The sequence below is a fragment of the Canis lupus genome, chromosome 31, assembly GCF_003254725.2.
Source record: "Canis lupus dingo isolate Sandy chromosome 31, ASM325472v2, whole genome shotgun sequence".
Taxonomy (NCBI): domain Eukaryota; kingdom Metazoa; phylum Chordata; class Mammalia; order Carnivora; family Canidae; genus Canis; species Canis lupus.
The window spans coordinates 1,428,757-1,441,738 of NC_064273.1; the positions used below are offsets into that span (position 1 = coordinate 1,428,757).

The 12,982-nt window shown below is 40.1% G+C and overlaps 1 protein-coding gene across 2 annotated transcripts in view; it reads left to right on the forward strand.

Moving 5' to 3' along the window:
• The window catches only part of VGLL3 (vestigial like family member 3), a 119,185-nt gene that overhangs the window by 48,047 nt on the left and 58,156 nt on the right, over positions 1-12,982 (forward strand). Inside the window, exon 5 of one of the 2 annotated variants that reach the window (XR_003137829.3) lies at positions 5,443-6,664. The exons of the other annotated variant lie outside the window; for it this stretch is intronic. The gene's annotated coding sequence lies outside the window, so the exon portion shown is untranslated. Of the gene's footprint in view, positions 1-5,442; positions 6,665-12,982 lie in introns of those variants that run through there. 2 annotated transcript variants of the gene reach the window in all.

Below are 12,982 nucleotides of genomic sequence, written 5' to 3' on the forward strand. Positions count from 1 at the left end.
GCTCCAAGCAGGAAGCCTGATGCGGGACTTGATCCCAGGATCCCGGGGTCATGACCTGAGCCAAAGGTAGATGCTCAACCGCTGAGCCACCCAGGTGCCCCTGTATGCTATATTTAAATGAGACTAGTGTTATGAGGGTTTTTTGGCCACTATAAAAAATTACAACGTAATAGCTTCAAACAACACAAATCTATGATCTTAACCACTCTGTAGGCAGACATTCAGCACTGCTGTCAGGCTAAAATCATAGTGTCAGCTGCATTCCTTCTGGATGCTCTAAGAGAGAATCTCTTTCCTTGCTGTTCCAAGCTTCTGGAGTCCTTGACTCATGGCACTCTTCCTCCCCATCTTCTAAGCAATTAGCCCCTGGTCAGATCCTTCTCACGTGGCATCACTCTGACCCTCTCTCTTTTGCCTCTCTCACATGTTTAAAGACCTTTGTAGTTACGTTGAGTCTGCCTGGATTGTCTCCTCATCTCAAGGTTCTTAATTTAATTACATCTGCAAAGTCCTTAAACATAAGGTAACCTATTTACAGGTTCTAGAGATTAGGAATTTTTTTTTTTTTTTGGAAGGGGCATTATTCTACTACCACAATTAGTAGTAGATTTCGGCGTATTTTTTCATCAGCCCTGTCATCTGGGAGTATTTAGTATATCACTGAAACCAGCAAGGCTTATTCTATGTTTGCAATGGTCATTTGTGTAGGATTCATCTTCATTCACTTAAATAATTGCATACGAAGGGATTTTCTGTTGTTATTTCAAACATATCATGTGGTTATTATAGTGCCTTGGACTCTAAAGGACTCTGCGGTATTTATGGCAGACGAGCACTCGCAGGGGTGGAGAGCAGGACATCTGGTGCAGATTCTTCCTAGCTGAAGTGTCTTTTCTCTGGGGATAATCAACTACCATTTAATTGTTTTGCTTCCTTTTTGGGGAACGTATGATCATCCTGTGATGTCCTCAGTCTCCAAGCATCTCATTTGACCTGCTTATACACATTTGACAAAATATATATGACCACATTGACATGGTAAAGCTTTTACATTTTTGTCCAGAGTGAATCATTACATCTGTTATCAGTTAAGCAGTGGAACAACCGTTACGGAAAGCAAACATGTTTTGATACATTTAAGGTGTAAAGTAGGTACCTATGCTTTGGAATGCTGTTGATCAGTAAATGAGCTAGATTGTCTTAGAAACAACACTCAAGCACAACTTTTTCACTTTCCATCCCAAGTCTGGCTATGGCTGAATGGAGAACACCAGCATTGATCTTTGCTTTGCACTTGTAAAAGAGACTATTTGCAGGGAGCCAAATATAGCAACAGAGGATTTATTATCATGCCAAAAAATACAAAATCTGTTCCCCTTTAAACACAACACTCTATCTTTTTCTTGTGGATCTTGCTAGAAGGAAAATATAGCCTTTAACTACCCCATTCCTTCTGCTGGAAGTTCCTTAATTTTTTTCAAATGGGCTATGTGTGGTTTAATGTTTCTTTAAAAAAAATGGCTATACGAGAAATCCATCCAGTATTAATCATCTTTCTTACCAAAAAAAAAAAAAAAGTCCCCAAAATAAAACATTTCTAAATCAAAGATGAAAGTCAATAGCAATAAGAAAATCACACTTTGGTGGCTTTGAGACTGAGAATCACTGGGTGATGTTCTGTGTTTCACTTTGTACAGAACCAAAAAAGTAATTGTGAAAAATCCTCTTCAACCAATGGTGTTTTCTTTGCCTTAGAACATGGGTATTTTGCTCTGAGTGTTGTCGGATGAGTAGATGGACTAGTCTAGAGTATAATGTTGGTAATGACAGTTAACTCTTCTGCTTGGTTTATGATGTATATACACAGAATCTTGAAAACAGTTTTCCAAACATCACCAAGAAAATAAGCTTTCCAGTGACAGCTTTACCAGACATTTTCGTGTGGGATTTTAAAACAAATACAAGGCTGTTTGGAAATACTTGGTATATGTAAATATGCAAAATATGCTAAACAGTGCTAACAGCTGTAGGGTGTACAACCCCATCCTTGAGCAGAATATTTTGGTGGCAGTGGTGGATGTTTTTTCCATCTTTGCTTCCATCTCCCTTACCCCCACCCCCACCCCTGTCCCCACCCACTCACCCATCCACAAATAAAAGCACATACTTCACACCCTTCCCCCCTATTTCCATGCTGCTTCCAAGAGAATCATTTCAGCAGATTCCCCCTGGAAAAGGTGGGTGGTGCCTTGAAGGACTGTTTGAGTTACGTGATGTTTTAAAAGATGAGCATCGCCAACTTGCTTGCACTTGCTCTGACACCAGCCTCGCACACAGCCCAGACACTCCGCAGGCCAGATTCCATTAAGGCTTGTCATTGCAAGGGGAGGGAACGTCTGGTTTTGCGTGTCCTTTCTGCTATGATGTTCCCAAAGAACACAAAGTAATCATTTTAAATGCATGCTATCAGGTTCTGTAACATCAAGGCACTCATTCATTTAGCAAAATAAGCATATGCCTTTCTACCTACAGCCCAAAAAAGGAAGGGAGGACCCAAAAGAGGCAAAAAATGAAAGCCTCTTCTTACAGCATTTTGACAAGTTTGGAGATGAAAAGGTGGCAAATGCGAAGCGAGAAACCCTGGGACCTAGGACCAGTTCCACTCATAATTTGTTGATATCATTTAGTCAGTTTCCCTATCAGTAACATAAAGATCAAATAAAATAAATGTAAACTATTTTGAGAAAACTAAAAGTACTGTACAAAGAGACAGGAATTGGTATTTATTAAAACTCTATATATCATGAGCATTGCATGAATTTATATTAAAGAATTCTCACAAATAGCAATATGTAGACAGCACTATTTGGGAGGCAGTTAGCAATATAAAAAGCATGCTATTTAGAAGCTGGATGTCCTTCGACAATTTCCTCAGCCTCTTTAAGTTTAAGTTTAAGCCAGTTTAAGTCAAATGAAGATATTAAAAGTACTTCAGGGATCCCTGGGTGGCGCAGCGGTTTAGCGCCTGCCTTTGGCCCAGGGCGCGATCCTGGAGACCGGGGATCGAATCCCACGTCGGGCTCCCGGTGCATGGAGCCTGCTTCTCCCTCTGCTTGTGTCTCTGCCCCTCTCTCTCTCTCTGTGTGCCTATCATAAATAAATAAAATAAAATTGTAAATACTATTGTTTATCTTTTTATTAATCTTATTTTTTAGGAATTTAGGGACTTAGGAAAATAGTCAAGCCCTTGCCCAAGGGTACTTGACTAGAAGTAACAGAGCAGGGGATCCAACCAAATCAAGCCAGATTTAACAAAACATAAAGAAAGAATCTTAGACCACCACAACCACCACACTACCCTCTGAAACTCTTGCTCTTGTCATATCTGAAGGTATTTTCTGTGAGCATCTTTTAATAATTCCTTAGCCAACTGGAATAATTCCAATTTTCTTTTTCATCCAGATCCTATGAAAATGGAGCAGTAGAAATCTCTCTGCTCCTGGAACTCCAGAACCGTGTGTGTGTGTGTGTGTGTGTGTGTGTGTGTGTGTGTAACATATTTTTTTCTTCTGCATCTAGTTTTTCTACAAGATCAACTATATGCAAGTAAAATAATGATTTCAATCCCCAGAGGCCATGATCTTGAAGTTATATGGATATTAAATTCTTTAGCCTAGACAGCTGACACTGGATACAGCATCTGTACTATTTGAGTTAAACCAAACTACCTTCCTATTAGGCAGCGCGCATTCATAAAAAGTCTTAAGAAAGCCAGCTTTTTCAAGGAAATATTCCTAGATGCAACTACTGCTTCTTGCTCTCTGCTTGTATGTCTGGGCCTACCTGTGAAGCTTATGAACTTAACCTGTGTTTCCTGGCCCCGTGATGATGCCCTTACACCTGTCAATAGAACCCAATAGTTTTGATGTTGATCTTTTTCCTGTACTTCTCAGAAGAAGTTTTTTTGTCTGTTTTGACTTCTTTGGTTGTTCATATAGGTCTTTCCTCCACCAGGCCTACTGAATTCTAGCTCCTGGAGCATGTCAGGACCAGGCTATCCTGAAGGCAGAAAGGATTAAATTTGGCAAGTTCATTACCCAAGGGCTGATCTAGGATCTGAAACCTATAAAAGTTGTGGAGGGGGGAGCTTTAAATTTTGTAGTTTTATGGTTTTACACAAATATGATATGCACACAAGCTGTCTATTCATTTTCTTTGCTGCACAGCCTGGCATTAGATTGGTGACTGCTGGCCAGCTGGGCTGCTCTTTCTATAATGGCTTTGCAGTTCTTGAGGAGACATCGTGGGCAATCTCTGCATAGTAATATTAGTTGAACATCAGCAACACTTCAAGTTCCTTGACATTGAGACCTGGGAAGCCGCAGGGCAGCATGGGCTTTGTTTTCTTCTTGCTCTTGTAACCAATGTTGGGCATCAAGATCTGGCCCTTGAGTCTTCTGCACACCCTATTGTCAGTGCCTCTGGGTTTCTGCCAGTTGCGCTTAATTTTGACGTATCGGTCTCCCTGGGGCTGGATGAACTTCTTGGTCCTCTTTAACAATCGTGGGCTTTACCAGAGGTCTGAGGGCAGCCATGACATCCAGTAGCAGATGGCTGCCACCTCGGCAGGCAGCACTGAGGAAGAGAGGGGGCCAGAAGGGAGCTTTGTAAGAAGATAGAAAAGCATACTAAATTATGAAAGTGAGTATGTATTTAGAATATGTATGAGACAACAGAATTTTGAAAAGTTGATGAATACTATAAATACAAAATTCAGAAAAATCATGTGAATTTGTATTAACTACGTGCTTAAGCTACATGGATAGCATAACATACTACTCTTCCAGCAACTAGCACATTTATCTTCATTTTAACCTTAGCATATTTCAAACATGCTTCTTATTTGGTGGTAGAATAGGTAGGTTCTGTTTATAGAGTAATATGTTCTCAGCCGCTCTTGAAACAACATAGTGAGGGATTACAATATTCCGCGACACCATTTTTTCACTAGAATATGATTACTTATATCTGTAAGTGTTTGAGAATGGTCTAAATATATCCCACTAAACCCTAATCCAAATTCAAACTACATGTATCTGGTAGATCTTTCCCACCCCACAAAGGAAAAGGTGGTGGAGGGAACATCCGAGGGGAAAAGGTTTTTTTTTTATATGATTGTGGTTAAACTAGCTTATTTTTTTTAATTTGCAAAAACTTATGTGAAGATGAATGCTAGGATTCATCTCAGAGCTTTGGAGGGTGCCTGTGCAAATAAAGGACCCAAAAGCTTTATCCTCCTAAGCTTAGAGCAAATCACACCTCTTAAATTTGTTTCCATGGTAAAAAAAAAAAAAAAAAAAAGAAAAAGAAAAGAAGTCCTACTTACAACAACATTGATATGTGGCTTCACACTTTTAATTTTCTGGTTCCTGTCTGTTACAGTACATTAAACTACAAATCCAAAGATGATAAGAGTTCCATACCGAATAACCAAGATTTTAAAAGGCTTCAGTCTGAGAGAGGGAGACAGAAGAAAAAGCTGAAATTTTTTGGAAGGAATTCAACATAGACAAACAAAGGAGAAAATAGTTTGCAAGATGATTGAACTGAAGAATTTATGGACAAATAACCTGAAGCTGAGAACAGTGAGGAATGAGTTATCTCCTAGAAAAAACAGTCTTGTTTTTCTTAAGGATAAAAAAAAAAAAAGACTATATGATGTTTGCAACTATTCATGACCACTATATAGCATGTTCAAAAAAATGAAGTCTTACTGCATAATGAAGCAAAGAATGCTTTCTTAGATTATCTGGAGGAAAAAAAATGAATTTCTGACCTAGTTCTATCATTAACAACTCATGTGCTTCTGTAAAAATCACTAAATGTCCTTGGTGTGTTTTCTCATCTGTAAAATCAACATTAAATGAGACAATCTTTAAAGCTTCTTCTAGTTCTAAAAGTTCTGAGATTCTACACGTGTTTTCTTTAAATAAAATACATTAACCTATTTAGGCATTAGAATTAAAATTTTCCTGGAGCTAAAATACTTTGGAAAGAACAACCTAATTGGAAAAGATTATTTGACAACTTCTTCAGATGTCAATTTGTAAGTCTGAACTATGAAAAATTCAATCATGACAATATTGTACAGAGTGGAACAAAGAAAAATTCCAAAAAATATTTTTGTAACAAATCATTGGTATTTATATAAATCTGAAGTTTTTTTTTTTTTTTTAAGCGAGAGACACAATTCCCCTAGAAATTGAACATTCTGGAATTTGTATTTCTAACACAGTTTATCCCTCAAGGAGCCAAAATTCAAACCTGTGTGTAATTTAGACGTTTTTGCTCATCCCATGTGTTCCACTTGCTGGTTTGAATTATTCAGTTGGGGAAAATAGAAATGTACAAATCAAAAAGAATTCACTTACAGCATTCTTATTACTAATTATGTCCAACACAGTAGATGAAGTTACAGACATATATCATTAAAGACATAATAAGTTATCTAGTCTTACCCTCTACTTAGCTCTGAATGGTTTAAAAAACAAAATCCTTGTGACATGTCCAGCTTAATTTTAACAAACCATGTTGGCTTCTATGATTTCCACTGGAAACTAATAATTGAATACACTTCAATATCAATAAACATTTGTTGACTAAATCTCCTGTCCAAAATTTCATGTAATTACCTACAGCCATTCATGCTTCATCACCATAATCTGAAATCATTTAACATCTCCTCATGATGCCATGTCTCATGTTGGATAAAATGAGTTAAATGAACACAGTCCCTGTGCCCTAAAAATATTTTCAACTTCCTTGGTCTGGAAGTACCATTTGTTTGAATCTCGATCACATTATGTTCTATCAATAATTTTTCCAAATAAATCCTATTTTATTTCCTTCATTTCTATAAGTCAATGTCTGTTTATCCTCAATTTCTCCCCCTTAAAGGAGAGAAAATGAGTGGGAAATATCAGAGAGGGTGACAACATGAGAGACTCCAAACTCTGGGAAACGAACAAGGGGTAGTGGAAGGGTGGGGTGGGTGGGGGGATGGGGTGACTGGATGACGGGCACTGAGGGGGGCACTTGACGAGATGAACACTGGGTGTTATACTATATGTTGGCAAATCGAACTCCAATAAGAAAATATACAAAAAAAATTTATTTCCCCTAGTAAATATCCTAATGCATCATTGGTTGGTTTTCACTCTTCTAATTGTAGGTAGATTGCACACAGGGAGCCTGATGCTCTCCTCACTGGGCAGTGCTTTTTTTTTTTTCTGTGTGACAGAGCCATGAGTGTATTCTGAGGTGGAAAGAAGAAGATTTTCTCCTCCTGAGCAAACCACTCAGGTCTAGAAAGGGCAACCACATTGTTTTTTGCATGTTTGTGGGCTCTCAGATCTCTTCCTAGATCTTCCAATGCTCTACTCAGTATTGCAGAAGGATTGACCCGTGGCACTGGCAGGAGATGAAAGCATGGAACCAGGAGGTGAAGAGAAGCCATGATATTTTGCTGCCTCCTGCCGTGTGCAATTGGACAGCATCTCTGGCAGTAGCTGCATCTCTGGCAATGACTATGGCTCCTGTCTGGCCTCAGCTCCCACCAGCCTTCTAGCTCCTGCCAGGTGCCCTGGCCCTAGGCTCTCTGAATTTTGCTTCTCCTCTTGCCTCTACACATGGGAATGGCCTTGACATTGATCTTCTTTGGTTTGCTTCACCATCTCCTTACCTCTTCTATTACTGTGTAACCATATTTCTAAGTTGAATTTGCTATTTTAAGTACTCAGAGTGGTTTTTACTTACTTGGTTGGAATGTGGCAGGAACACTTTGCCTATAAGGATTAGTCCCAGGAAACAAATTCTCAAGAAAGATCTGTGGCATAGAGTTTCCAGGTTAGAGCACGAGTGTAGGAATGACCCCATGCAGGCAGAGAGAGGAACTTTAGTAATCCATGATCTGCAATGGCATCACAAGCACCTGAACCATCCCGAGTCTAAGAAATGAAGTCTGCTGAACTTGGCTACTATGGCAGTGACAATGGTTACCAGTACTGCAGAGGTTAGAAAAGTATTTGAGACTGCACTGAGGTTTTCCAAAGAAATGAAAGAAAGAAATAAAAAGAAAAGAAAAAAAGAAGTAAGGAAGGAAGGAAGGACGGACCAAGTTTTTGAGTTGGTCAAAATACAAGGGGAGAAACCCAGAAAACTTCATGACGGATTTAAATGAGTGTTTTTATTCGTTATGGACACAGAGGAAGCATGGCTGATGATCAAGACTAAAATCTTTTGGTACAGTTTGGAGAATTAGGAAGTAAAATGGTCAGACAACTTTAACAAGTGTTTTCCATTAACCTTAGGGGATTTAGTAAGGAAGGAATGATTCCTTTAGATGCCAGCTGAAACATTTAGGTGTTCTTAGATGAAGCTGGAAATTCTGGAGTCATATAATTAAATAAATTCCATAATTGAATCCTAAAATTCATTTATTACTTGAAGCAATTCCTCAGATTCCACTAAGACCCAGGGTAGAATCGCTAGTTATCCTGGGAGAAGATAGCCTATACATCACAAGGATTGTAAGAATTTGCTCATATTTACCATTTGGAAACTGAGAAGCATGCAAAAGAATGGATCCTTAGCATGTTAGCCCAAGGAGATGGAATAGAAAGTCAGGTTGGCTAGATCTGTTGGATACCAGATTTCATATACTAACTTGACTGGCTGGAAATGGCTCCAAAATTTGCTTGGCTGACTGACTAAGGCATGGATGCCACAGGGGCTAGGTTTAATGAGGTCAAGATGCCAGAACTTCCCTGCAATTATTTAAAGTAAGGAATCCAACAGAATCACAAATTTGATAATGTTGATAAACTTATTACTACATACAACTTACTTTCTCTCCTTCTGACAATGTTACCTAAAAGTTACAGAAAACACTCCTATTCCTGGGGCATTGAGAAATGTGTTATGAGAGAAATAGCAGAATCTTTGAAACTTGATGCTGGCTGTCACCCATAGATTGGGAATGATGGTGGGAGTTGCCACCCTTGACGTAGTTCACATGATTTTAATGAGAATTGTGGGATCCCAGAGCAACAGAAGCCAGGTGGCAGGACTTACCATCAGAGATAGGAACAGCTCAATTACTGTAACTGCTGTAGGGATGGACTGACATTCATAATGTAAAACATTAAAACCATTAGGGATCTGGGGCATGGCTCATAGATTACAGAGTCCCAGGAAAATAAATAGTAATAAAATATAACTTGATCTATATTATGGGAAATTTATGGAGTAGAAATCTTATGGGAGTCACTGCCTCAAGTCATGGTCTCTTACCCAATTCCTCCACCCAAGCTAGTCTGTAAACCTGAACCCCTTGATTGAAGGACAGACTAGGTCCCCCTTGAGAAAACCTTGCAACACTGTCATGTGAACAGATTTTAAACATCTAAGCATCTCCTGATATGGTACATAGCTATTTTTCCTACAGTCTGCACTGGAGAAAGGGAAAAATCCCAGGCACTGACCTTGAGTAAACCCTAATCCTTGTGCCCCTGAAGTGCCACTGTGTGAACCACTATGTGAAGCTTATGAAAGTTGGCTGGTGAATGGTTTTGGCCCCAAGCTACCTCACAGTGGGCCTATGAAATCCTTCGGTCCATCCTTTGGTTACTGTCCAGGCTCCTGCTCACATAATTGGGTAAAGTAGATGCAAATGTCAGAATCCCTGCAGTGGCCATTGATAAGAAGAGCCACCTGTCAGTTCATGGAAGGGCCCATCCAGACTCAAAAAGTTAAAGAGAAGCCAAACCCTAACTCTTGAGGAACTGTGTATGTATCAGTTTTCCCTTCAAAGAAATAAAGGATGAAGCAATAGCAATTCTCCCGACTCCTATATTTAACTCATCTACAAAAAGCAGGAGGGGCCTTGGAGCCCAGCTGTGGTCTGTCATAAACTTAAGCAGGTGACGGCTCCAGTCGTAACGCCTGTTCCAGGCGCGTATCCTGAGCACAATAAATCAGAGCAGCCCTTGGAACTTAGTGCACAATTATTAAGCTGGCTGGCAGATTGTTTCTTCTCCGTAATAATTTGCAAGGATTAACAGAATTTCACCTGTCGGGGATGTCAGTGTACAGAATGTATAAATATATAATCTAGGGTACAGGCACTGCGACATCTTGGGGCTTTTGAATTTTCCTGTTTTCTGTTTATAAGAAAGTCCTCAAGACCTTGACCAGGGTATTCCTTAGCACAGTCCACTAGTCCATGACACTGTTGCCGCTTGCGTCTGGTGAGGAAGGCAGCACAGACATGACCTAAAACCTAGGAAGTTATTTGTGTGTGGGGAGCAGGAACCAAAAAAGTGAAGATTCCAACTTCCGCCCTGTCAGCAACATTTCTGCAAGCGTGTCGGAAAGTTCAAAGGTGAAAGGCGGCTTGTTGGAACTTGCACAATGTATCTCTCAGGAGAAGAAATGACTTTTGGGGAGCAAAATTGATTTCCATGAAAAATGGATACATAGTTCCCAAGCTGACTTACCCCAGTGGGGCACCTGCTGCTTCCTCCAGGAGAGCCTCGGGACCCGCGGCCCCCGGTCCCTGCTGCCAACCGGGAAAACCATCGCGGCCACAGCCCCCGAAGCTACTGAACCCTGGACCCACCGGCGCGGTAGAGCAGCGGAGTGGCCACAGGCTCCATGTGGGGGCCACCTGCACAACACGCTCTCACGAGCTTTGCTGAACTTGCTTTGAAATCATAGCTCCTATGTGGTGCCGTCTTCGCCACCATCAGAAGACACTGGTGCGGAAGCTTAGGGAAGTAGGAGTAACCCTGGTAAGAGACCAATCTAGATGGACCAGAGGCTCCTTTGCGCTCCCTTTTTGGTATCTTAGCAGAGAGCTGGCTCAGCAGGAGCAAAAGCCTACAGAGAAACAAGAAAGGCTTTAATCTATGTATGCACTCCCGGCATGCAAGACTTTCTCAGGGTGCTCAGGATGCGGCCTCGGAATCATTTTAATGCCTCCTCGGTAACGTTGTACTTGGGCCCAGAGATAACTTGATGTATTTCTTGTTCAGTCTAGTTAGGTTTTTTCCTATTTCTTCTTAGACTCACCTATAAATGTGCAATGTGATGTGGGCTTGGGACTCATTTGCTGTCTTGGCATGGTCTCTTCTGCTCCTCCAGCCTTCTATCCTGGCAGGTCCCCTTTGGGGGACAGTAATCAGGGTGCATCCGGGCCATGTCTACCCTGCTTAAGTGTGGAATTCAGAAGAAGCTCCTAAATCCAGGAGGCAGTGTATGCTGTACTGTTTCTCTATTATGAGCTACTCCCCAATAAGTGCTATTCCCCAATGAGAGCATAGACACACACACACACACACACACACACACACACACACACATCTAATAAATTCTCTGTATACACTGTAAGCACATGTGTTCTTCATGGTGCAGATTTGTGACTTCTTTGCAATAAAAAATCCACTTTACAAGTTTTTGCTTTACCTTCCTACAGATTTGAGTGCTGCTTTGCGATGACTTCAGTCCCTAATGAAGGAACATTTTTTTACCAGGGGCTGCAAGAGTTCTTTTATTAAACTGGGAGTGGAGACTAACACCTGGCTATTTTGAGCTCCTCATGGTACTGAACCAATGGGTATGGAGGAAGGTTATAAAACCAAGAGGAAATAGATTGCTAGTAATTTGTGGTAAGAAGAAATGTGTATGGAATTCAGGGGATTCTTAGAGGATATATCTTAGTATTTCCATATTTCATACTAAGATCAATGGAAGATGATACAAAACCTATAGAGGCAGGGCCTGGGAACTCAGACCCTTCAGAAATGTAGGTTTGATACCCCAGTAGGTGATAAACCTGACCATCTGAGGTGTAGGCCAAGGGCAAGAGTAACAGCCATAAGGGTTAAATAACATAGCCCCCGAGCACCACAGACGTGGTACCATTAGTGCTTGTTTTTTGTTTTTAATATTTTGTTTATTTATTTGTGAGAGACACACAGAGACACAGGCAGAGGGAGAAGCAGACTCCCTGCAGGGAACATGATGTGGGACTCGATCCCAGGATCACCACCTAAGCCAGAGGCAGACGTTTAACCGCTGAGCCACCCTGGCATCCCTCATTAGTGCTCGTTATGTGGGGAGTCTGTGAAGTTACAGCTACTTGAGGTCAGTTCCCAGGAAAGAAACATGATTCAAGCATGAGTTCATCTCATGGGAGCTCAGGATCTGTAAAATAGGAGAGAATATCTAATTTTCCGCTTTCTTATCTGCCAAACTTGAGAGGGTCATTGTGGTCACTTCAGCTCAGTCCTTGAAGCAAGCTGCGTTTACTGTACATCGTGTAAGAGACCTTAAGGTCTTCAGACTTTTATTAAGACCGCTGAATGAATTGCCCTACATGGAAAGCTCACTTCTTCTTCTGATTTTCTAGATACCAGATAACGAGCTATGTAGATCTGACTCCATTTCATGATTTTGATTTAGCACATGTAATTTTTCCCAATTAAAATTTTATTTTTTTAAAAAAAATTAGGATTTATCCTCCTCATTTAGACAAAACTTTTCTTGTCTGTCTGGAACAGATTCTTCTACCAATACTTGTCCTATGAGTAGGACTTGAACATAAATGAAATTCTCATTTTATTCCCTCAAATTATTTCACACTTATTTTAAAATAAATGAACATCTTTAAGATATAGCTCTTTAGTATACAGTTTAAAGTAGGCATATTCTAAAAAAATAAAAAATAAAAAAATAAAGTAGACATATTCTTATTTTCATATCTGTCTTATTTTACTATCTTATTGTTAGACTTTAAGGACAGAACCATATGTACTTGCATTTTAACATCTTTGTGCATTGAGCACTTTGTCTTCATCACTTACTGGTTGTGCATGCTTAATACATTTCTCTTAATTAATAACGAATATATGTCCCACATTTT